Genomic DNA, 23,804 nt, shown 5'->3' on the forward strand with positions numbered 1-23,804 from the left:
CCTGCTTGTTTATATAAAACATTGCAGTTGTGTTGTCCATCATGACCCCCATGAACTTCCCTTGCAAATGGGCCTGGAAGGTTTGGCATGCCAGTCGGACCGCTCTCAACTCCTTGACGTTGATGTGGAGTGAGAGCTCATCTTGCAACCAGAGACCTTGGGTCTGCAGTTTTCCCCGGTGAGCGCCTCATCCCCACACTGACACATTTGTCACCAGGGACAGGGAGGGCTGGGGCTTGTCAAAGGGGACTCCCTCGCACACCTCCTGTGGGTTGAGCCACCAGTGAAGAGACTCGAGAACTGCCACCAGGAGGGTGACTACCTTGTCCAGACTGTTGCGACCCAGCCAATAGGGATCTCAGACTCACATGTTGTACCATGTATGTACATGTCGCCATGTGGCGGAGGAGTTTAAAGCAACCCCTTGCTGTGGTGATGGGGTATCGATTGAAGCTTTGAATGATGTCTGTCATTGTCTGAAACCGAGCCTCTGGCAGGGATGCCCTGGCCTGGCCCAACCAACACTGCTCCAATAAACTCTATCCTCTGCATTGGGGATAGGGTTGATTTGCTCTCGTTCAGCAGGAGACCCAACCTGTCAAAGGTGGATCTTACAAAGCTGACTTGGCACTCCATTTGGCCCCTGGAACGTCCCTTGAGCAGCCTGTCATCAAGATACAGGTATACCTGCACCTACCTCCAGCAACGGAAGGTGGCTGTGACCAACATGCTCTTGGTGAATATTTGTGGGGCCACTGACAGGCCAAAGGGGAGGACCGTGAATTGGTGGGTCTGAGCAAGGTTCCAGCCAGTGTGGCTGCACTTGTGTGCACCTGTGCTGGAGTCCTCACTACCCAGACTTCAGCCTTCCAATTCATGAAAATGGGTAATGCAAAGGAGGAAGCACTAAAACTGATGATTGTATTTGTCATTGTTTTCCTCCTCTTCTCCCATTCTATAGCAGGAAGCACTGTGACAGGCAGCCAGCTGTCTCCTTATAGCAGAAAGCAAGGAGGCAAACCAAGACCAGTGAAAATAAAAGACACCAGATACCAGGCCTCTGGTCAGTAAAACAAAGATCAGGCCAACTTCACAGTAAGAGAAGGGAACAGTGTAGAAAGGAAAGCGGGGTTGTGGGGGTAAGATGATAGCCCAAAACTGTTACAAGGTCCTCTCTCCTCTCCTCTTCCTACATTTGGAGGGGAGGCATCTCCCTGGATTGCTGAAAACCCCACCATGGTTGCAGTATTCTTCTCTTTTATTTGTTTCAGCCCCTGTTCCATCTGTAACCGAAGACTGACCCTGAACAAGCTCAGGAGCCAAGCACCAGAGTCTTGGAAGGGAGTGGCAGCTCCCTTTCTGCCATGGGGTAGAGGTTCATGACAGCAATATTATAATTAAGATGGCAGCACTGCAGTGCTGTCTGAACTACTGGATCAAAGTGTCACAGCTTTGTACTCACAACTTTCTTTCACTTCATTCCAATTGTTTAAACAGCTCTGCTTCTGCCTACTTCTTCCACACCATCCTAAATTAACATAGCATGCTACTGATGGACTAAGGGTAGGTCTACACTGCAAGGTGAGACCGGGCTCAGATTCAAGCTCAAGCCTAAATCCCCTTCCATCTACACTCAAATCTCTTGGACTCAGGCTTGGACACAGGTCCCTAAGGCCTCCGGTGTGGGGAAGCAAACAACTGATTTTAGTATGAGTACCAGGCATACCAGCAAATAGAGATGAAGCTGACGGTGTTGGAAATTTACCACTGCAGAGAACGGATTAAGTGGCTCAAGACCGAGTACCAGAGAACCAGGGACCAGAACTGCACCTCTGGCAACTCGCCGACGTCATTCCCATTTTATAATGTGTTTGACTGAGCGCTGGGGACTGTCCTAAGAAGTGTGCACAATGACCAGGCCAGCTGGGATGGTGTCCTGCTGGCCCCAGAAGTCTCCCTGGGAATCAATGGTAGCCAGCAGCAGGTGCTGAACGAGGCAAATAAAGTGACTCTGCTGATGAAAACAGTCCCAGAAGAGCTCTGCTACAGGAGCAGCTGCAGCATGTCCTGGGGCCATACTCTGACCTTTCTGATGCCCCCTGGAAGAACTGCTTGCTGCAGAATGAGTGATAAAAAACAGAAGAGGAAGAAGCTACTCCAGAGCCTGGTGTGTTTCTGGCTCCATTTTTGGGTTTATTAATATACAAATGGGATGGAGTTTTAGAACTTTAAGAACTAATGGAACAGATATTATAAGCCCTGGCAGCATGTATCTGCTAATGGCCTTGGCATCCCCACCATGTGGAATTCAAAATGGAGACCAGAAAACACAAAAGTAAAACAAGCATTTGAAGAGAATTTGTACTGGGAAAGAGCATATTTGTGCTAGTACATTTCACATTGTTAAAATTAGAACCTTATATTACCTTCCCTGTATCAATCCAACACTGTAACGAGCCACCTAAAAAGACTGTTCTGTATGGGTGGGTAAGGGGTGTCAGGGCTCCTTCCCCACTCTGAACTCTAGGGTACAGATGTGGGGACGCACATGAAAGACCCCCTAAGCTTATTCTTATGAGCTTAGGTTAAAAACTTCCCCAAGGTGCAAATTTTGCCTTGTCCTTGAACAGTATGCTGCCACCACCAAGCGTTTTAAACAAAGAACAGGGAAAGAGACCGCTGGGAGACATCTTCCCCCAAAGTATCCTCCCAAGCCCTACACACCCCCTTTCCTGGGGAGGCTTGAGAATAATATCCTAACCAATTTGTTACAAAATCATCAAAGATCCAAACCCCTGGATCTTGGAACAATGGAAAAATCAGTCAGGTTCTTAAAAGAAGGATTTTATTTAAAAAAAAAAAAAAGAAAGGTAAAAATCATCTCTGTAAAATCAGGATGGAAAATACTTTACAGGGTATTCAGATTCAAAACACAGAGGATCCCCCGCTGGGCAAAACCTTAAAGTTACATAAAGCAGAAATAAACCTCCCTCTTAACGCAGGGAAAATTTACATGAAACAAAAGATAAACTAATCCGCCTTGCCTGGCTTACCTATACTGGTTGCAATATTGGAGACTTGGATTAGGATGGGTTGGAGAAGATGGATTTCTGTCTGGCCTCTCTCAGTCCCAAGAGAGAACAACCCCGTAAACAAAAGAGCACAAACAAAAACCTTCCCCTCCTCCCACCCAAGATTTGAAAGTATCTTGTCCCCTTATTGGTTCTTTGGGTCAGGTGCCAGCCAGGTTAGCTGAGCTTCATAACCCTTTACAGGTAACAGGATGTTGCCTCTGGCCTGGAGGGATTTTATAGCATTGTATACAGAAAGGTGTTTACCCTTCCCTTTATATTTATATTTATGACAAGGGGTTAGTCCCATTTCTGTTAAACGTCATCCATGCATGCCATGGGTGATGAAATCATTAGTCCCAAATATGACTGGGGATTTGAATTAAGTCAAGAAATTTGTCAGGAGAAGGGGGATGGCGGTGGAATTCTCTGTGTTTGCATGTAGCCCTAAAAGGCTGCGTTGGAAACACACAGCATCCTGTTGATTCCCTCATGAATTCTGACCCAATCCTCGGTGGTGACAGCTGCAAACGTTTCCTGTAGCAGGAACCCGACAGGTAGTCACATTTTGGGGAAGGGAATACATTTCAGGGCCACCTCACCAGCCCACTCCATTTGTAGATGTGCTGTTGGGTCACCACACATTTGAATACTTTGGTGGCATACATGCCTGGTTTCCCTCCGCCCACTTTGAATAACATCTCTCTTTGCCAACTTGAGCACCCCAAGAACTGTTATGTCCTCCACAATGTGCAATGCCAGAAATGACAGAGAAGGCTTCTGCTGTATGGCACAGCCTCTGAGTTCCCACAAACTTTTTTTTTAAAGTTGTGATTTTTAACATACCATTCTCTCAGCACTTCTTTCACGGTGATAAACCTGGCTATGTCCAGGGAGCTTTGTGGTCTGAAGCAGCTCTCTGCCAATAAACTGAAGCTGAGTTTCAAAATGTAGTATTTTCTGTCCTTGAAATTCCATAAAGATTTTTTTCTGTGCTCCTGCACTGAGCTATTTGAGACAATAACCCTCTGTGTCTCGTCCTATTCCAGGTCCCTTGACCTCTACAGGCTGCAGTACCTCCACAGCTTGCCCAAACTGCAGAAGCCTCGCTTACTGTACCTTCATGGACCATTTCAAGAGGAAGTCTTTCCATGATGAACTTATGATTGATCTTCTGGACAGGGTGAACCAGCAGGTCCAGTACCAAAGACACCGGGACTTGCGGCAAGAGGAAAGACATGTCGAGAGGTAAGCAGAAAGTCTCAGGCTGCCTTCACAGCTTGAGGACAGGGCAATGGCCCGGGAGCAGGCATTCACTTCACAGTCCCAGGAACAGGTATGGCAGGGAAGAAGATACAGCACAACAAAGAGAACTGTTTGAACAGCTGCTGTCTCCAGCAGCTGCAGTGGTGCAGGTTCCTGCTGCACCCACACCACAGCCTACCTCTCCTCCGTGTTACCTAGCCTGAATTCCAGGAACAGCTTAGACAACCCCCTGGCTGGGTGTCCCATACAATCGGCCCTATGAGCGTCTGGTCAGGGCAAATTGCCCCATGCAGCCCTCAGTACTGAACCCCTCCTCTGTGGATACTTCCGACCACAGTCCATAAAAACACATTATCATAGACAACTGGGAGGTTGTGTGCAAAACCCCTGTCTTGATACAGCTATAAACATGAATCGCAGTTATTTATATCAATCCATACTGACCCCCCCCCCCATTTCCTAAATGGTCATGTTATTCAAAAGTGCAATGCATGGCAATCAACCCAGCCCCCTCAACAAGCACCATCAGAAAGGTACTATCCTCCCTCTTCCATTGGCCCATGCAAGTCCATAATGTGGGAGCACAAACCATCCCTGATTTCTGCTGCCCAGGTGCAGTCAGCTCCAGCTTTGGTAGGTGCACTGGTGGAATGTACCAATTCAGCAGCCCCTGCTGTCATAGGTCCATTTGGGGGGGAAATGGCTCACCTCTGGCTTCACAAAGATTGCGAGGAACACAGCAAGCAACAGTGATGAGGACAGCATTGATAACACTGAAATGTAAATGGGACTACAAACATCGCCAGTGGAATTTCAATCGGCCAAACACACATTCAACCACCCTTCTCCACCCGCCGAGAGTGTAATTAAATTGCCTTTTGCCAAGGCCTCTGAAATCAGGATACAGTTTCATAAGCCAAGGCAAAAGAGTGTAAGCGGGGACACCCAGAACAACAATCGGGACAGTAACTCCATTTTGGATGTCATGTGGTGGGAATACCCTGTCCATGAATGTAGATTCCCAAAGGGCGGAGAATCCTGGCACAATGAACTTTTCTAGTGCAGCCAACATTTGATGTTCATAAATTGCTCTCTCTGGTCAACAAGGGCCTGTATACCAATGGAGTAATACTCTTTGCAGTTCGTGTACTCATGTGCTCCTTGAAGACGGCAAACTATGGAACGAGTCCCATCCAATGGCCCCAGCGCAGTTTAGAAATGCCATTCTCTCAAAGCCAGCCATTGCCTCAGAAATGACTTCCTGAGGTCTCTTCCAACCCTAATTTTCTAGGATTCATTGAAATATTTTTAATGCCCACCACCTTGAGGTAAGCCACATGCCTGATTGCTTTTACCCACAGTTGACTTTCCAACACCAAACTGGTTTGCAACAGACCTGTAACACTCTGGGGTAGCCAGCTACCAGACAGTTAGAGCTACCCACTTCCAGACCAGCCTGGCGACCCTCAGGCATGTGTCTTTACGCTGGAGGGTTGGGGCAAGCTCCTCAGGAAGCTCCAGAAATGTAGCTTTCTTCATGTGAAAGTTCTGTACCCACTGCTGGTCATCCCAGGTCTGCATGACGCTGTGATCCCACCAGTCTGTTCTTGCGGTCCTTCTCCAGCAGCGACCATCTACATAGGGGGAATCAGTGTCTAATGCATCCGAGGAAGTGAGCTGTAGCTCACGAAAGCTTATGCTCAAATAAATTGGTTAGTCTCTAAGGTGCCACAAGTCCTCCTTTTCTTTTTGCGAATACAGACGAACACGGCTGCTGCTCTGAAACCTGTCTATACCAAGTGTCACAAGCAGTATCAGTCAGTTTGAGTCTGCCATGCCTGCATCCTTCTCCTCCTGCTCCAATATTAGCTCTGTCAGGTGCCTTTGGTGGGTCAGAAACACCACTGAACCGCCACCAGCATCTCCTGGAAGCTCTGCCTGTGTTCTGAAATAGGAGCCCCAGCCCCAGCAAGTGGAGTTCTTGAAATGGGTGACACCTTCATTTGGTGACTCCACTTGCTGGGGGTGCACAGATCAAAATGTGTTGGTGGGCTATTCAAACATCCCGTAACCTGCCGTGTAGACAGTCAAGTTTTCCCAGTGTACCATGAACAAAAGGCTAGAGTGGCCACATGTCGAGAAGGCCTGCAATACGGAGGGTGGGACTTGAATCTGCGTACTGCAGAGTGGATGCTGGAGCCCTGATTTTGAGCTCTGATTAAAATATTCTTAACCTAGGACTGGCAGTCTGTGTACATGCTCAAGCCCTGGGTTCTCAAACACAGGGTCCACTCACTTGAGTACCACTAAACCTGGGCTCCCACTGCATTGTAGACATAGCCTAATGTCCTGGGTTTGGCACCGCCTTCTCCTTACCTCAGAGAAACCAGAGATGTCCATCTTGACAAAATGCTGTTTCATCATTCCGAGGACGGTTGCTGAGGCTATGTCTACACTAGGGAAAGAGTGTGTGTTTTGAACACAGTAGTCAACACATGTTGGTTCTCCTGTATTTTTGGTAGAAGATTCATTTTCAGAGAGCCCAGCTGGAAAATGCCCTATGAGTTGATCTCCCACAGACATGAATTTAATCCTACCACTGTGGTGCTGTGTGAAAACCTTGCACCTGAACTGGCGCACATACCAAGCTACATGCAGTGAAACAGAAGGCTCTCACCAGGAATTTCAAGAACTGGAAGCTTATTCATTTCTCTCTCTCGCTCAATCCGCCCCCTCTTTAAGGGTAGCTGATTAGGTCAGAGGCTTTAATTCTACATAGAATCATAGAATATCAGGGTTGGAAGGGACCCCAGAAGGTCATCTAGTCCAACCCCCTGCTCAAAGCAGGACCAATTCCCAGTTAAATCATCCCAGCCAGGGCTTTGTCAAGCCTGACCTTAAAAACCTCTAAGGAAGGAGATTCTACCACCTCCCTAGGTAACGCATTCCAGTGTTTCACCACCCTCCTAGTGAAAAAGTTTTTCCTAATATCCAATCTAAACCTCCCCCACTGCAACTTGAGACCATTACTCCTCGTTCTGTCATCTGCTACCATTGAGAACAGTCTAGAGCCATCCTCTTTGGAACCCCCTTTCAGGTAGTTGAAAGCAGCTATCAAATCCCCCCTCATTCTTCTCTTCTGCAGGCTAAACAATCCCAGCTCCCTCAGCCTCTCCTCATAACTCATGTGTTCCAGACCCCTAATCATTTTTGTTGCCCTTCGCTGGACTCTCTCCAATTTATCCACATCCTTCTTGAAGTGTGGGGCCCAAAACTAGACACAGTACTCCAGATGAGGCCTCACCAATGTCGAATAGAGGGGAACGATCACATCCCTCGATCTGCTCGCTATGCTCCTACTTATACATCCCAAAATGCCATTGGCCTTCTTGGCAACAAGGGCACACTGCTGACTCATATCCAGCTTCTCGTCCACTGTCACCCCTAGGTCCTTTACCGCAGAACTGCTGCCTAGCCATTCGGTCCCTAGTCTGTAGCTGTGCATTGGGTTCTTCCGTCCTAAGTGCAGGACCCTGCACTTATCCTTATTGAACCTCATCAGATTTCTTTTGGCTCAATCCTCCAATTTGTCTAGGTCCTTCTGTATCCTATCCCTCCCCTCCAGCGTATCTACCACTCCTCCCAGTTTAGTATCATCCGCAAATTTGCTGAGAGTGCAATCCACACCATCCTCCAGATCATTTATGAAGATATGGAACAAAACCGGCCCCAGGACCGACCCTTGGGGCATTCCACTTGATACCAGCTGCCAACTAGACATGGAGCCATTGATCACTACCCATTGAGCCCGACAATCTAGCCAGCTTTCTACCCACCTTATAGTGCATTCATCCAGCCCATACTTCCTTAACTTGCTGACAAGAATACTGTGGGAGACCGTGTCAAAAGCTTTGCTAAAGTCAAGAAACAATACATCCACTGCTTTCCCTTCATCCACAGAACCAGTAATCTCATCATAAAAGGCGATTAGATTAGTCAGGCATGACCTTCCCTTGGTGAATCCATGCTGGCTGTTCCTGATCACTTTCCTCTCATGCAAGTGCTTCAGGATTGATTCTTTGAGGACCTGCTCCATGATTTTTCCAGGGACTGAGGTGAGGCTGACTGGCCTGTAGTTCCCAGGATCCTCCTTCTTCCCTTTTTTAAAGATTGGCACTACATTAGCCTTTTTCCAGTCATCCGGGACTTCCCCGGTTCGCCACGAGTTTTCAAAGATAATGGCCAATGGCTCTGCAATCACAGCCGCCAATTCCTTCAGCACTCTCGGATGCAACTCGTCCGGCCCCATGGACTTGTGCACGTCCAGCTTTTCTAAATAGTCCCTAACCACCTCTATCTCCACAGAGGGCTGGCCATCTCTTCCCCATTTTGTGATGCCCAGCGCAGCAGTCTGGGAGCTGACCTTGTTAGTGAAAACAGAGGCAAAAAAAGCATTGAGTACATTAGCTTTTTCCACATCCTCTGTCACTAGGTTGCCTCCCTCATTCAGTAAGGGGCCCACACATTCCTTGGCTTTCTTCTTGTTGCCAACATACCTGAAGAAACCCTTCTTGTTACTCTTGACATCTCTGGCTAGCTGCAGCTCCAGGTGCGATTTGGCCCTCCTGATATCATTCCTACATGCCCGAGCAATATTTCTATACTCCTCCCTGGTCATATGTCCAACCTTCCACTTCTTGTAAGCTTCTTTTTTATGTTTAAGATCCACTAGGATTTCACCATTAAGCCAAGCTGGTCGCCTGCCATATTTACTATTCTTTTGACTCATTGGGATGGTTTGTCCCTGTAACCTCAACAGGGATTCCTTGAAATACAGCCAGCTCTCCTGGACTCCTTTCCCCTTCAAGTTAGTTCCCCAGGGGATCCTGGCCATCCATTCCCTGAGGGAGTCGAAGTCTGCTTTCCTGAACATGATACTCTCTTGGCATTTTTTATTTATCATTATCACTATTTGATCTTGACTGTATTGCCTAATTAAGCCCCTCATGCACCCTTTTATCTGTATCCTTTATCAGAAAGTGAAGCAGACTCTGCCTTCCAGAGGAGATTCCACAGGAGGCAGTGTCTAAGGGGATGGAAAGACAGACTTAAATCAAACAGACAGTTCCTCGCTTAACCCGCAGAGAAGTCTACAACATGAATTGGAGGTATTTGAGTTATAATTTTTTACAAAGGACTCTCTAGTAAAGAAGCATGATGTTCTTTCCCACAAAAAGAAAAGGAGGACTTGTGGCACCTTAGAGACTAACCAATTTATTTGAGCATGAGCTTTCGTGAGCTACAGCTCACTTCATCAGATGTTTACCGTGGAAACTGCAGCAGACTTTATATACACACAGAAATCATGAAACAATACCTCCTCCCACCCCACTGTCCTGCTGGTAATAGCTTATCTAAAGTGATCAACAGGTGGGCCATTTCCAGCACAAATCCAGGTTTTCTCACCCTCCACCCCCCCACACAAATTCACTCTCCTGCTGGTGCTAGCCCATGGGCTAGCTAGATGGGCCCATGGGCTAGCTAGATGGGCTAGCACCAGCAGGAGAGTGAATTTGTGTGGGGGGGTGGAGGGTGAGAAAACCTGGATTTGTGCTGGAAATGGCCCACCTGTTGATCACTTTAGATAAGCTATTACCAACAGGACAGTGGGGTGGGAGGAGGTATTGTTTCATGATTTCTGTGTGTATATAAAGTCTGCTGCAGTTTCCACGGTAAACATCTGATGAAGTGAGCTGTAGCTCACGAAAGCTCATGCTCAAATAAATTGGTTAGTCTCTAAGGTGCCACAAGTCCTCCTTTTCTTTTTGCGAATACAGACTAACACGGCTGTTCCTCTGAAACATGTTTCCCACAAAAGATTATCTCATACAGAAAGGACAATACCAATTACCCCGTTCTCCCCCAAAAAGCAAGGTGCAAAACAACACATCACAGAAGCAAGGTCAGCCTAGATGTAAAGGGGCACCCTCTACACTGAAGTCAGTGGAGTTGTGCTCACTTATGCCAGGGTTCAATTCAACGGTAAGTGTTTAAACAGTGTGAGTCATCACTGCTACACACTGAAGTCTGAACTTCACTGGCTAAATCAGAGATCAAGGTGCAGGGAGCACCAATGAGTGCGCAAAGGGTTACCAAATCTCACAGAACTCTGTCCTTGTACACAAGTATCAACTTCATAGTAAAAATTCCAAAGGCAACAGCGTAACAGGCTGAAGGGGATAAGATGTTTAACAAGAAGAGAAACTGCTTCCAAAAAAACCCAAAGCCCCAACAGTTGAGGGAACTGGGATTGTTTAGTTTACAGAAGAAAAGAATGAGGGGGAATTTGATAGCTGCTTTCAACTACCTGAAAGAGGGTTCCAAAGAGGATGGATCTAGACTGTTCTCAGTGGTAGCAGATGACAGAACAAGGAGTTTCAGAGGAGGAGTAATGGTCTCAAGTTGCAGTGGGGAAGGTTTAGGTTGGATATTAGGAAAAACTTTTTCACTAGAAGGGTGGTGAAGCACTGGAATGCATTACCTAGGGAGATGGCGGAATCTCCTTCCTTTAAGGTTTTTAAGGTCATGCTTGACAAAGCCCTGGCTGGCAATGTTCCCTCTAATTTTTGACAGGCTGTGTGTGCAAAAATTTCTTCTGTGCAAATTGTTGTGCTTCTGTGCAACTTTTTGTGCGTGCGGTGTTTCGCCATGTGCGCGGGGTTTAGGATCTGTGTGAATGCGCACAGTTTAGAGGGAACAGTGCTGGCTGGGATGATTTAGGTGGGGATTGGTCCTGCTTTGAGCAGGGGGTTGGACTAGATGACCTCCTGAGGTCCCTTCCAACCCTGATATTCTATGATTCTATGAACATTTAGCACTTGTCCCCACTTGCAGAAAGCCAGGGTTAAATGGACCTTTGGTTTGGAACTCAATATATTTGAAACCTGGGGCCCAAACTGTTGGGTGAAAGGACAGAAACTCCACATCTGAACATGGGTAATGGGTTTGCTACTTCCACACCAGCAGCCAGTTAGGCACGCTGCACCTCTGAATAAAGGAGAGGAAGGAAATGAAAGTAGTATCAGAAACAGATTAATCTGAAATAGTTCCTGCTGGGGGGGGGTGGGAATTAAAACTTCTTACCCAATTTACCTTTCCCATGCTGTGACAACCCTCAGTCCCTGTGAACTAAGCACAGATCCTTGGGTTTTCACCCAGGCTCATGCTTTCACGCTTGACTTGATATTTCTCTCCGCACTCAGCTTTATAAAGCCCTGATCCTCTCTACAGCTGCTTCCTGAAATGCCTCTACTGCTCAGACCCTGGTGTGGAACGCCGCAGGTACTGCTGCCTCACAGTCAGATGGCGAGGAGTACACAAGAGCTAAACCATCTGTTCCATCTTCCCCTGGAGGCTCCTAGCTATCCCAAGCTTGGTGATAGAGGGGCCAGCGTCACTGCCAAAGCTTATTGTGCAACCTACTGGAAACATCAAACTGGTCAATCCAAGGAAGGTTCTGGTTTCCCCTAACAAGTCTTGGAAAACTATCCAAGTCGCCTGTTGTACATCTACCTCTATATCCTTTTTGACTTCTAACTATGCTGATATAGAGGACCTTGGCATCCAACTCCATTCAACTGAGATTCACTACTTTAGCTGCATGGTTCCCCAAACTTATTCATATTATGGATTATTTCTTAGGACAGGGATCCTTGTGTGGACCATCCCCCCATCAAAACAGACTTTCCTCTTTCCACACCTTCCATGAGGCACCTACAGAGCTTAGTGACATGAAAAAGTAACCAGGATAGTCTTAAGAAGACTATATGAAAATAAATTTCCTTTAATGCCTTTGGTGCAGGTGTTTGGTTGCACCCCCTCATTTTAGATCTGTACTGTTTATTTTCTCTTTGTGGGCTTCAGACACTGACAGTTTGATCACAGGTGAATTTACAGGAAAGCAGCACCTGAGAAAGGTACACCCAGGGTGCAAGGAAGCGCAGAGGGGTTTTGAGGTTAGCTGGTAAAAAAAAAAAAGCCTCCAGAATTGGAAACTCTCAGGGTACGTCTACACTGCAATAAAACACCCATGGCTGGCCCATGTCACGTGACTTGGGCTCACGGGGCTCGGGCAGCAGAGCTATACAATTGCTGTGTAGACGTTCAGGATCAGGCTGGAGCCCAGGCTCTAAGACGAAGGGTCCCAGAACCAAGGCTCCAGCCCAGGGGTGGGCAAACTGACATAAGGCACTACAGCACTAGCTCCATATAACATTCCTAATGCAGGCACTCAGCTCTGTGCAGTGCTGCTGGAAGGAGAAAGCAGTCCACAGAATTTTACAGCATATTCAGGGACCATATAACTGAGTAAGGATTTTTTGTACTCTAATGCACCTAAGGAAACTCTCTGCTTTCCTTCTCATCTTCTCCTCAGCCCCAAGGTAGAAACGCTCTGCTGCCTTCCTGCTTCCTTTTCCTCCATTTCATCCTGTCCTCTCACTGTGATTTTGTTTCGGTCAATCAAGTGATCAAATTCCATGTGCTTCCAAGCAGACAGCTGATATTCCAGCTTCACTTAAACATTACTGATGGTCTCTCTCTCTCTCTTCCCAAGAGATCAACTACATACACAATCCTATTTGGGCCTCATTTCCTGGGGAAGACCACACTTGTGTTTTTAGGAGAGGCTTCTAGCCAGTTGGAGGTTCCCTTATGGCTGCACTAAGTGCAAACCCTTTCCCTCTCTTTGTCGAATGGGCCAAATCCCTGACGTAGTGTGCCCTTGTGGGACAGCAATAGGTTTCCACTACTGGAGAAAAAACATGAGCTGTCAGTTTAGAAAGCACTGGGTGAGTATCACCACTGTAGGAAATTGTAAAATAGCATTTCAGTAAAGGATATAACAACATTTTGACCACTTTGTCAAATAGCTAACAGTTTCCATTTTAAGGTAGGTGAAATAAATACTGTACAAAGAAATGAATTTGTATCCAGAGTGGTACAAAACACTAACATTTTCCCTGGTGGCAGCCAAATGAGGACCTAAGCCAATGCCCACTGAAGACAATGGAAGTCCTTCTGCTGATTTCAACAGGCAGTGGATCAGGCCCTGAATGTACTGTGTACGTATATGCATGTGTGTATGTATGCATAAACCTAATTGTGTGCTCGCCGTGTGAATAAACTTAATGGTGTGCATTGTTATAACAATTTTATTGGCATAAGTTTCACACGGCATTACACGAGTGGCAAAGCAAGCTTAGCTTAGTATACAAGTTTTAAAAGTAGATTTTCTTGTTAGAGGGTTGAAGGTACATTCCATAATTGATTGGTTTGTTCTCTGAAAGTTCTGGCCTCTTCTTGAACCCTCTACTACCACGGCAAAGGCAGAATAGTAAATACAAGGACCTTGACGTTTAGAAGTGTCCCACAGGGAAAGTCAATAACCTAACACACACATACCATCTGGCAAGTTTCCTTCACCCAGCTTCGCCAGTTCAAGTGCTCTGCTCAAAACCAGTTATATAAACTTCTTCCCCTTGCAGCAAACCTCACTCCACATCCCTGAATTTAGCAAGGACAAGACTAAAAGCTTCCAACCAAAGCTTCTGCTAACAAAGCCACACCTTACAAGTTACCAGAACAGAGCATGTAAACAAACCTTTCCCCTCCCTAAAGGATGCTGGGTAAGAGTTGCCTGCTTTTATTGCTCCCTCCCTGGTCTACCTCAGCTGGACCCACACTAATAAGCTTCGCATTAATGGAATGACTATGCCAAGCTACTGGCAGATGGTCCTATGTTCCAGCCACATCTTTCCATGCTCTCCCTCCCAGAAGTCCTAATCTACACAGAGTGTAATCTCCACAAAAACATATGCTTCCCTCACAGAAAGCTTCCTTTCTATTATCTCTGTCCTCTGGAGGATTGACCTTCAAAACCTCAGGGGCAAACAATTCTATACTCCTTCCATTTACAGTCCTGTGTGCTATCCACCCTTCTCCTGGGTACTGCCACAGTATCTGATACAAGACTTCACATCCATGTTGGTCTCCCTTGCCCCCCATTCCTTTTGTAAACATCCTACCCCATTTCACACATGGCTATAAAAACAGGGCAATATAGAACTGGTGTTTCTTCCCTACAGTACCTCACCACTCTGTTTTATTTATGGGTCCCACTAACAGCCTGCGTGTCGCATTCTCAGCCAAGAAACCACAGAGTGTAATTTATTGTGGTGGTTACCAGTAAATCTCTCGTGCAACACTTCCATTTAAATGCTGAGTGAGTCAGTCACTAATTGGGTATCTCTTATATTTTAAAATAATCTATTTATATCATCTGCTGCTCACTCTCCTTCTCCCCCATCAATTTAATCAGATTATTGTGATTGATGAATTCATTAGTGCAGTCATCATTTCCTAAAAGCACAGCAACTTCTAGATGGAAAGTTTCAGGGAACACGAACATACACACATGCACAACTGCTGAATAAATGAATGTGTTTAGCCCTGCAGTTCCAGCCAGCGGGTTGGGGAAAGGTTATATCTAAGCAGGCAGAAGCACCTTGGTTGGCTTTCCTGAAGCTCCTCAGAGAAGCCAAGGGGATAATGAACATAATCATGCAGTTTTAATGTAAAGGGTCATTTTCTCACTCCAAACTGAGTCTGAGCCGATGCATATCATTTCCTGTTCCAAGGGAACACAGAATTTTACTCTCTCAATATAATTTTGTATCTAACCCAACCCCACTGAACAGCTTTTCCCCCACGGCAGACAGGCAGAAGCATCAATGAAATGGGGACAAGGGATACCCTGGCCCCTTGTCTCAGCCATTTGAGCCTCTAGACCAGGGGTGGGCAAACTTTTTAGCCCAAGGGCCACATCGGGGAATAGAAATTGTATGGCAGGCCATGAATGCTCACAAACTTGGGGTTGGGGTGCAGGACCTGGGGTGGGGCTGAGGATGAGGAGTTTGGGGTGTAGGAGGGTGCTCTGGGCTGGGACTGAAGGGTTCAGAGGGTGGGAGGGCGATATGGGCTGGGGCAGAGGTGCAGGAAGGGGTGTAGATTCTGGCTGGGGGTGCGGGCTCTGGGGTGGGACTGGAGATGAGAGGTTTGGGGTGCAGGAGGGTGCTCCAGGCTGAGATCGAGGGGTTTAGAGAGCGGGAAGGGGATCAGGTCTGGGGTACGGGGTTGGGGCATGGGGAGAGGCTTAGAGGTGTTGGTTCTGAGCAGTGCTTACCTCAAGTGTGGTGTGGTCCCCAATGCAGCGCCCCCACCAGAGCAGGGCAGAGCCGCATGGTGCAGCCCCGACCCTGCGCCTCGGCCAGAGCAGCAGAGCGGGGCTGAGCTGCGTGATGGGCCCTGACCCAGTGCCCCAGCTGTAGCATCAGACCGGGGCCAAGCCATGTGGTACAGCCCCGACCCTGCGCCCTGGCCAGAGCGGGGCCAAGCCATGTGCTCTGGCCCCCGACCCAGCCGGAATGGGGCTGAGCCACGTGGTGCAGCCCCGATCCAGCGCCCCGACCGGAGCACCAGAGCAGGGCCGAGCCACTGGTGCGGCTACCAACCCAGCGCCTCAGCCGGAGTAGGGCTGAGCCGCGTGATGTGACCCTTGACCCACCGCCCCAGCCGGAGTGGGGCCAAGCCGCGTGGTGTGGCTCGTGGGCCAGCTTAAAAACAGCTCACAGGCCAGATCCAGCCCATGGGTTGTAGTTTGCTCAGACTTGCTCTAGACAAAGCTTCCCTAGTATTCAAAATTCATGTTCAACAATTTAAATTATTTCCTTTGTAGCAGGAAAGTTGGCCTCTGCTCAGTAATAAAAAACTAACCATAGATTTAACAAAGGTGAAAGAGTAAACAACATAATAAAGCCAAAAAGAGTAGGCCAAATAGAGATAAGAACAGACAAGGAACAGGAATGGAAGAACACGGGCTTCTGAAGCAGTACATGCATCTATTAGTAAGTACATCATAACAATATTTTGCACTTTGATGGCTCTTTCCATCCAAGAAACTCTAAGTGCTTCATAAAAAAATTACACAGCACTCTATGAGGTAGCTACGGGATACCCACGGAATAGGTCACTCACCCATGACAAACAGCAGTTCTTCAACAGCTTGCAGAAAAACCTACCCAACTGTTTAAGGCAGAAGCCCAGACAGTCTGAGGAAGGAGCTAAGAATGCCTTGCCTACCTTTAACCAGATCAGGTTGGTGAACTGTGTTTGCTGGGATTACAATAGTGCATTGAGCTGTGCTCCTGCTAAGTGATTCTGACAACTCTGCACCCCAGCAGGACTAGAAGAAAGATGCACAATAATATTTAAGAAACTGAGTTGCAAGGAGACCACAAAGGCTGTCTCTATTTTTAATACTTGCTGCAGGAGCAGGACAGCACAGCACATGTATTGAACATGGAGTCAAAACAGGTCCCAAGAGGGGAATTTTCATGCAGATCACTAGAAATCCTGGATGAGGAGCCTTATCTTCCTTGGGAGGACAGCCATCCTGATAAATACATACAGCAAAGATGACTTGAGGGAAGGAGACGTGCAGAGTAGATTTCCAGAAGCTAGGTGTTGTATGCAATACGTAATTAAAGCAAACCATTGCACTGATGTGGCTTAGAATGTCTGCAGACAGGTATTCCCCTTTTCCATTTCAGTGTGAGATGCTCACTGATGAAGCACCAAAGGAAATATTCGCATGGTTTTGATCATAGTAGAGCAAAGTGTGAGAATGTAATATCTTTTCAAAGGTCCCCAGAATCCAGTAATATATTTTCAAAGGTCCCCAGAATCCTCTCTCATCACTGTATGACAGCACATGCCTGGGACCTTATAATCAGGGGGGCCTGGAAAACTGCTCATGAACTTCACTTTGTCTTTTGCTAATGTAGCTTTATGGCACTATACCATATTGGAGGGATACATTCTGTCCTGGTAGGAATCTCAGACTTATGGGCACGTTACACCCGGCTACAAGCAGAATGAAGCACAGCTGAGGAAAACTGAAGACGGAGGCTGCCCCACGCCCCCGCCCCCGCCCCCACTCCCTCTCCCTACCCACACAGCTGGTTTTAATTACACTGGTTGGGTTCACTGCTGTCAGCCAATTTACAATCTCTCATTCATACGTGCCATAAAGCAATCGTTCAAGGGAAAGTTAATCCATCACAATGAAATTCTCTCTCAAACCAGGCAACCCTTTCCCCAACCTCATTTGAGTAAAAATAAAAGTTACTCTGGCTTGACTGCCCTGACCTTCCATCAACCCCAACAGAAGTTCACAGGTGCAGGTTGCAAAGCACTCAGAAGACAATGTTTTGCAAAGCAGACAACATGAAGAGGGCACTAAAGTATTTGCTGATAAAGAGATACTGACCAAAGGAGGCATATTGGCACCTTAACATTGTGAGATGAGTGCATTCATATGTTGCATCAAACATCTGATCTTATAATTACAGGCACTATTACACATCCTCTTCATTACTGGAAGCATCAGGGAATCCAAGAGCCCAGCACCATTGCTTAATTTGACAGATAAGTTTATGGGTAAAAATGGAAACTTAGATTCCAATTTACCAGCAAACACCTCTGCCATTAAATTTCAGGCGCTCTACAAGTCCATGCCAGAAAAAGTTCCATTCTGCCATTGGTAAGTACATGTGCAAGGCTACTGCTTCATCACACAGGCAGTAACGGGGAATGGGGCATCTGTGGCGCTCTGAAGACAGAGACAGACCTGGAAACCGTATAATGTTGCACAGCTGCTGACAAGTGGAAGATATGGCCTGCAGTACACAGCAGTTATCCAACCTTGCTTGTCTGCTGCAGGTAGAACAGAACTAAATAATGCCCATAAATTAGGTGGTGAAGGGAGAGAAGGGAAAAAAAAGTGTTAGGGTTTTGTTCTAATGACTATTGGGCCTGGTTATCCTGGAGCCAGATATCCTTCAGAACAGAAGTGCCAAGAAAGGGTGAATATATCATCAAGTGCACTGGGTATAACAGAGCTATGATTTAGTTAATGCCTCTTCCAAAGCTTCTTCCATGTATGCAATATTCCATAAAGGTGGGAAACTACACAGTCTTAGGTCTTCTGAGTTCATGATCAAGATCTGTCTCACTTCTAGACCAGCAGAGCCTGGGACCCAAGACCCAGATGTGAGACAAAGATCCAAATAATACAAATATGCTAGTAGACCTTTACTATCAGCCTCCAAAATCAGAAAAAGGACACTGAGTACATAATGTTGAGAGAGATCAAACTGGCAATAAAGTCTGATAAAATGATAATAGTGGAGGACTTCAAATACTCAAGTATACACTGATCAGTTGACACAATGGAACATGGTTTAGAGACTTGTGCATAGCAAATGTTATGCCTGTATTTTTAAGAGGTGCAAGGGGTGTTCTGGGGAATTACAGACTAGTAAACCTTATTTCTGTATCTTACAAATGGATTTAAATGACACAAATAGAATAAAGAAACTTCAGAGGGACCTAACCAAGCAAGGTGATGGGGAAACACGATGACAGGTAAAATTTAATGTTGATAAATGCAAAGTAATGCACACTGAAAGGAATAATTTGAACAACTCATACTGGGTTCTAAATTAATTGCATCTACAACTCAGGAAAAAGACCCAGACATTGCTGTGGATAGTTTACTGAAAATCTATGCTTAACATGCAGCAGCTATCAAAAAAAGCTCCATAAAGAATGAGAGGGAGAATAATACAGAATTATAAATCAATGGTATCCCCTCACCCACAATAAACTGTTCAATATTGGTAACACAATCCCAAAAAGAATATAGCAGAACTAGAAAAGGGGTTCTGAGATGGCAGATGGAAAGAAGAAGGGCATAAAAAAAACTCTTATATCAAGAAATATTGGGAAGTTTGGGATTGTTTATAGCAGTGGTCTCCAAACTTTTTAAGCACAAGATCACTTTCTGAATTTAAGTGCAACCCCGGATCTACCTCACCCCTTCCCCGAGGCCCCGCCCCACTCACTCCATCCTCCCATCCTCACTTCCTCGCTCTCCCGCACCATCACTCACTTTCACCGGGCTGGGACAGGGGGTTGGGGTGCAGGCTCTGGGCTGGGGCTGAGGGGTTCAGAGTGTGGGAGGGGGCTCCAGGCTGAGCCTGGGGCAGGGGGTTGGGGTGCAGGAGGAGGGGAGGGGTACAAGCTCTGGGAGGGAGTTTGGGTGCAGGACGGGGCTCTGGAATGGGGCAGGGGGTTGGGGTGAGGGAGAAGTTCATAGAATCATAGAATATCAGGGTTGGAAGGGACCTCAGGAGGTCATCTAGTCCAACCCCCTGCTCAAAGCAGGACCAATTCCCAACTCCCCAGATCCCTAAATGGCCCCCTCAAGGATTGAACTCACAACCCTGGGTTTAGCAGGCCAATGCTCAAACCACTGAGCTATCCCTCCCCCCCCCCTGCAGGGGGTTGGGGTGCAGGGGGGGAGGGGTCAAGAGGGGGGAGGGATAGCTCAGTGCAGTTAGGGGTGCAGGCTCTGTGAAGGGGCTCAGGGTTGGGGTGCATGAGGGGGTGTGGGCTCTGCAAGGGAGTTTGGGTGCAGGGGGGGCTCAGGACTGGAGCAGGGGGTTGGGGTGCGGGAGGGGGTTTGGGGTGCATGCTCCAGGAGGGAGCCTGCCTTAGCCCCGCTGCGCACCGCTGCCACCCTGGAGCCACTGGAGGTAAGCAGTGCCAGGCCGGAGCCCACACCCCGAACCCCTCCTGCACCTCGCACCCCTACACTGAGCCGCCTCCTGCACCCCCAACCCCCTGCCCTGAGCCCCCTGCCACACCCCAACCCCTTGCCCTGAGCCCCTTCCTGCACACCGCACCCCCTCCCACGCCCCATACTCCCTCCCGCAACCAAACCCCCTGCCCCAGTCCTACATACAATTTCCCCATCCAGATCTGGCCCTTGTGCCAAAAAGTTTGCCCACCCCTGCCCTAGGAGCATGGTTGGCCAGGGAGGCACCGCATGCTGCTCCCGCCTGTAGTGCCAGCTCTGCAGCTCCCACTGGCCGGGAATCACAACCAATAGGAGCTGCGGGGGCTGTGCCTGCAGGCACAAGGGCAGCACGTGGAGCCTTCTTAGCTGCCCATGAGCCATGGGGCTACAAGGATCTGGCGGCCGCTTCCTGGGAGCTGCAGTAAGCACCATCAGGACCCTGCACCCCAGCCCCCTGCCCCGATCCCCTCCTGCACTCAAACTCCCTCCTGGAGCCAACCCCCCACCACCACCACTCCAACACCCTGCCCCAGCCCCCTCCTGCACCCCAAATCCCTCATCCCTGCTCCCACCCCAGAGCCTGCACCCCCAGGTGGAGTCCTTACCGCCCCCCCCGGACCCCAATCTCCTGCCCCAGCCAGGATCCCTCTCCCGCACCCTGAACCCCTCATTCTGGGCCCCAACTCAGAGCCCACACCCCTGGCTGGAGCCCTCACCCCCCTCCTGCACCCCAACCTCCTGCCTTAGCCCGGTGAAAGTGAGTGAGGCTAGGGGAAAGCGAGGGAGGGGAGTGGCCTCAGGGAAGGGGCAGGGCAGGGGGCGGAGCAGAGGTGTTCAGTTTTGTGCAAGTTTGGCAACCCTACTTGTTTACCTAAGGCTTTGTCTACACTATGCACCTTTCAGCGACACAGCTGTGCCGCTACAGCTATGCAGTTAAAAGGCACACCGTGTAGCCGACATTTGTCAAAAGGAAACAGCTCTCCCACTGATAAAAAAAAACTTCCACCCCCAAAGAGCAACAGTATCTTTGTCAACAGGAGAGCGCTCCCACTGACAAAGTGCTGTTCACGCCAGCGCTTTTTGTCAGTAAAACTTTTGTTGTTCAGGGGGTGGGAGGTGTTTTTCTCACCCCTGAATGACAAAAGTTTTACCGACAAAAGTCCAGTGTAGAGAAAGCCGAGGAGAGGAGAGGAGAGGAGAGTAAGAAGAGACTTGATAACACGCTAAAATAATCAACAGTACAAAGAAGGTAGATCAGGAATTTCCATTCACTTTGTCTGATAACACAAGAACAAGGAGATACAAAAACAAGGAGACACTCATTGAAACTGAAAGGTATCAAATTCAAATTGATTAAAGAAAATACCTTTTGATACTATACAAAGTTAGTCAGTGGAACTCATTGCCATATGAGTTCAGCAGTATTCAAAAAGGGATGAGACATTTATATGAATAAGAAGAGTATTCAGAGCTATAGTAGTAAATATTACAAAATTAAAAAGTTTGGGAAGAGATACAGAACCTCCTGCTTTAGGGCAGAAGGCATCTTTAGGGTTAGAATGAAACTTTTCCTGGGGGCAGATGTGACAAAGGCATGCCCAGGCAGGTATATTACACCTGTGTCTGACCATCTTCTCAATATTATACTGAAGGGGGCTGTGTGAGGCCTCTGTTGAAAGCTAAAAACTAGCTGATTGTCACAGTTACTGTGAGATGACTGGGAAATAGTTTACGAGCTATGTAAAATGTAGAATATTAGGTTGCAAAACTGTTGAAGTGAGACTGTCACCTGAAGTAAGGCGGGGTCTCAGGGCTTATTCAATCAGTGGTAAAAATAACAAATATATTGGAGGAGACAACACTGTTTACTACCTATTCCAGGTTAGGACTTGAGCACTGACAAACACAAAGGAGCCCCAGGAAGGGTCTCTGAAGAGGGTGCCCCTTGGACAAAGAAACAATAGCTTGTACCTTTATAAGAGCCGAAGAAATGACCCAGGTTGGAGACTCTCTGCCGGCAAGCTGGCTCCTGAAAAGTGGATCCCAGCTCTTCAGACAGCACAAGCCCTGCAAGGACTAACCTTTGGGTGAGGAATACATTGTTAGTCAGGAAAGTAATCTGTTACTAAGTACAGGCTATAGACCAGGGATCTCAAACTCAATTTACCTTAGGGCCAGCGCCAGTCCTCAAATTCTCCCAGCGGGCCAATAATGTCACTCATGCTGCCCAGAACCCGCCCCCCACAACTCCACCCCCCACCTGCCTAAGGCTCTGGGAGGGAATTTGGGTGGGGGAGGAGGTCTGGGGTAGGGGACTGGGGTGCAGGCTCTGGGATGGAGTTTGGGTGCAGAAGGGGGTCTGGGGTGCAGGCTCTGGGATGGAGTTTGGGGGCTGGGGGTGTGTGGGGAGGGCGTGCAGGCTCTGGGAGGGAGTTTGGGGGCGGGGGGGGTTGCAAGCTCTGGGAGGGGGTCGGGGAGTGCGGCGCTTACCTGGGCTCCAAGGAGGGGTGGGCCGGGGGGCCTCCACATGCTGCTGCCCCCAGGCACTGCCCCCACAGCGTCCCATTGGCCACAGGGGCACTCAGGCCAGGGGTAACACATGGAGGCACAGCCCCACCTCTGGGCCGCAGGGAGGGGCCGGCAGCCACTGGAGCGAGCAGGCAAACGCCACTCAGCTCTGCTGCGCTGCCAGGGCCCCTGGTGGGGAGTGCCTGGGGGTGGCAGGTGGGGCCAAGGGAGAGACCCGGCCCCAAACCTGCTGGAGCCCTGCGGGCCATATTGGGGAGGCTCGTGGGCCACAGATGGCCCACGCAGGCTGGGAGTTTGAGTCCCCCTGCTATGTTTCTCTTTTAAAAACCCAATGTTTTTAAATCCTCATAATTGCTTTTATTTGAATCTTTATCTCAAGCTCTGTTCAATTAACCTCAAGTTGGTTTTACTATAGAGATGTCTAAGTGTGAATGAGGTAAGGTGGGGTTAGGCCACGAAGGGCCTTCAAAGAGAAGACAAGTAGTTTATGTTTGATACATTAGAGAAAGGAGAGCCAGTGGAGGGATTCAAAGAAGGGGTGACATGGTCAAAGTGACGGGCCAGGAAAATGATCTTTGCAGCAGACTCCTGAATGGATGTGAGCAGGAGATAAGCATTTGTCAAGGCCATAGAGAAGGATGGTGCTGTAGTCGAGACGAGATGATGAGACTCTGGCTGAGAGTTTCAGCTGTGTGGATGAATAGGAAAGGTCACATCTTAGAAATGTCATGCAGAAAGAATCAGCAACATTTAGAGCTGGCCTGGAAGAGAGAAGACCTAGAGAGAGGTCTGCGTTGAAGATGACAACTAGGTTACAAGTCTGAGTGACAGACAGGATGGTGGTGTTGTCCACAGTGGGGCTGTATCCAGTCCTGCTCCACTGGGTGGAGAGTCTCCTTGATCATATAATATATTGGAGCAGCGGGAGGGGAATAAAAAGCATGTTTTATATTTCCCCTATTAAGGCATTAAATATTTAATCGAAACAGGAAAGCAATCAGCAGAACTTTAACAGAGTTCAGTTTGTGCATAGCCCCCTCAGATCTTCCAGCACTGGTGCACAAAAAGAACCTGTAGCATTCAGGCTGTTTCAGACAGCTCCATCAATATGGATTCCTTATGCTTTTTCTCAGACATTCTTGCCTAAGAAAGTAACTCAAATATGGATATCTCTTTCC

The 23,804-nt window shown here is 47.9% G+C and overlaps 1 protein-coding gene across 10 annotated transcripts in view; it reads right to left on the reverse strand.

Annotated features, from left to right (window-relative positions):
* NDST2 (N-deacetylase and N-sulfotransferase 2) overlaps window positions 1–23,804 on the reverse strand; it is a 218,711-nt gene that overhangs the window by 82,287 nt on the left and 112,620 nt on the right. For 7 of the 10 annotated variants that reach the window (XM_073352885.2, XM_073352876.2, XM_073352874.2 and 4 more), the window contains one exon: window positions 22,069–22,178. The exons of the other annotated variants lie outside the window; for them this stretch is intronic. The gene's annotated coding sequence lies outside the window, so the exon portion shown is untranslated. The remainder of the gene's footprint in view (window positions 1–22,068; window positions 22,179–23,804) is intronic. 10 annotated transcript variants of the gene reach the window in all.

Source organism: Lepidochelys kempii, chromosome 7, assembly GCF_965140285.1.
Source record: "Lepidochelys kempii isolate rLepKem1 chromosome 7, rLepKem1.hap1, whole genome shotgun sequence".
Lineage (NCBI taxonomy): Eukaryota > Metazoa > Chordata > Testudines > Cheloniidae > Lepidochelys > Lepidochelys kempii.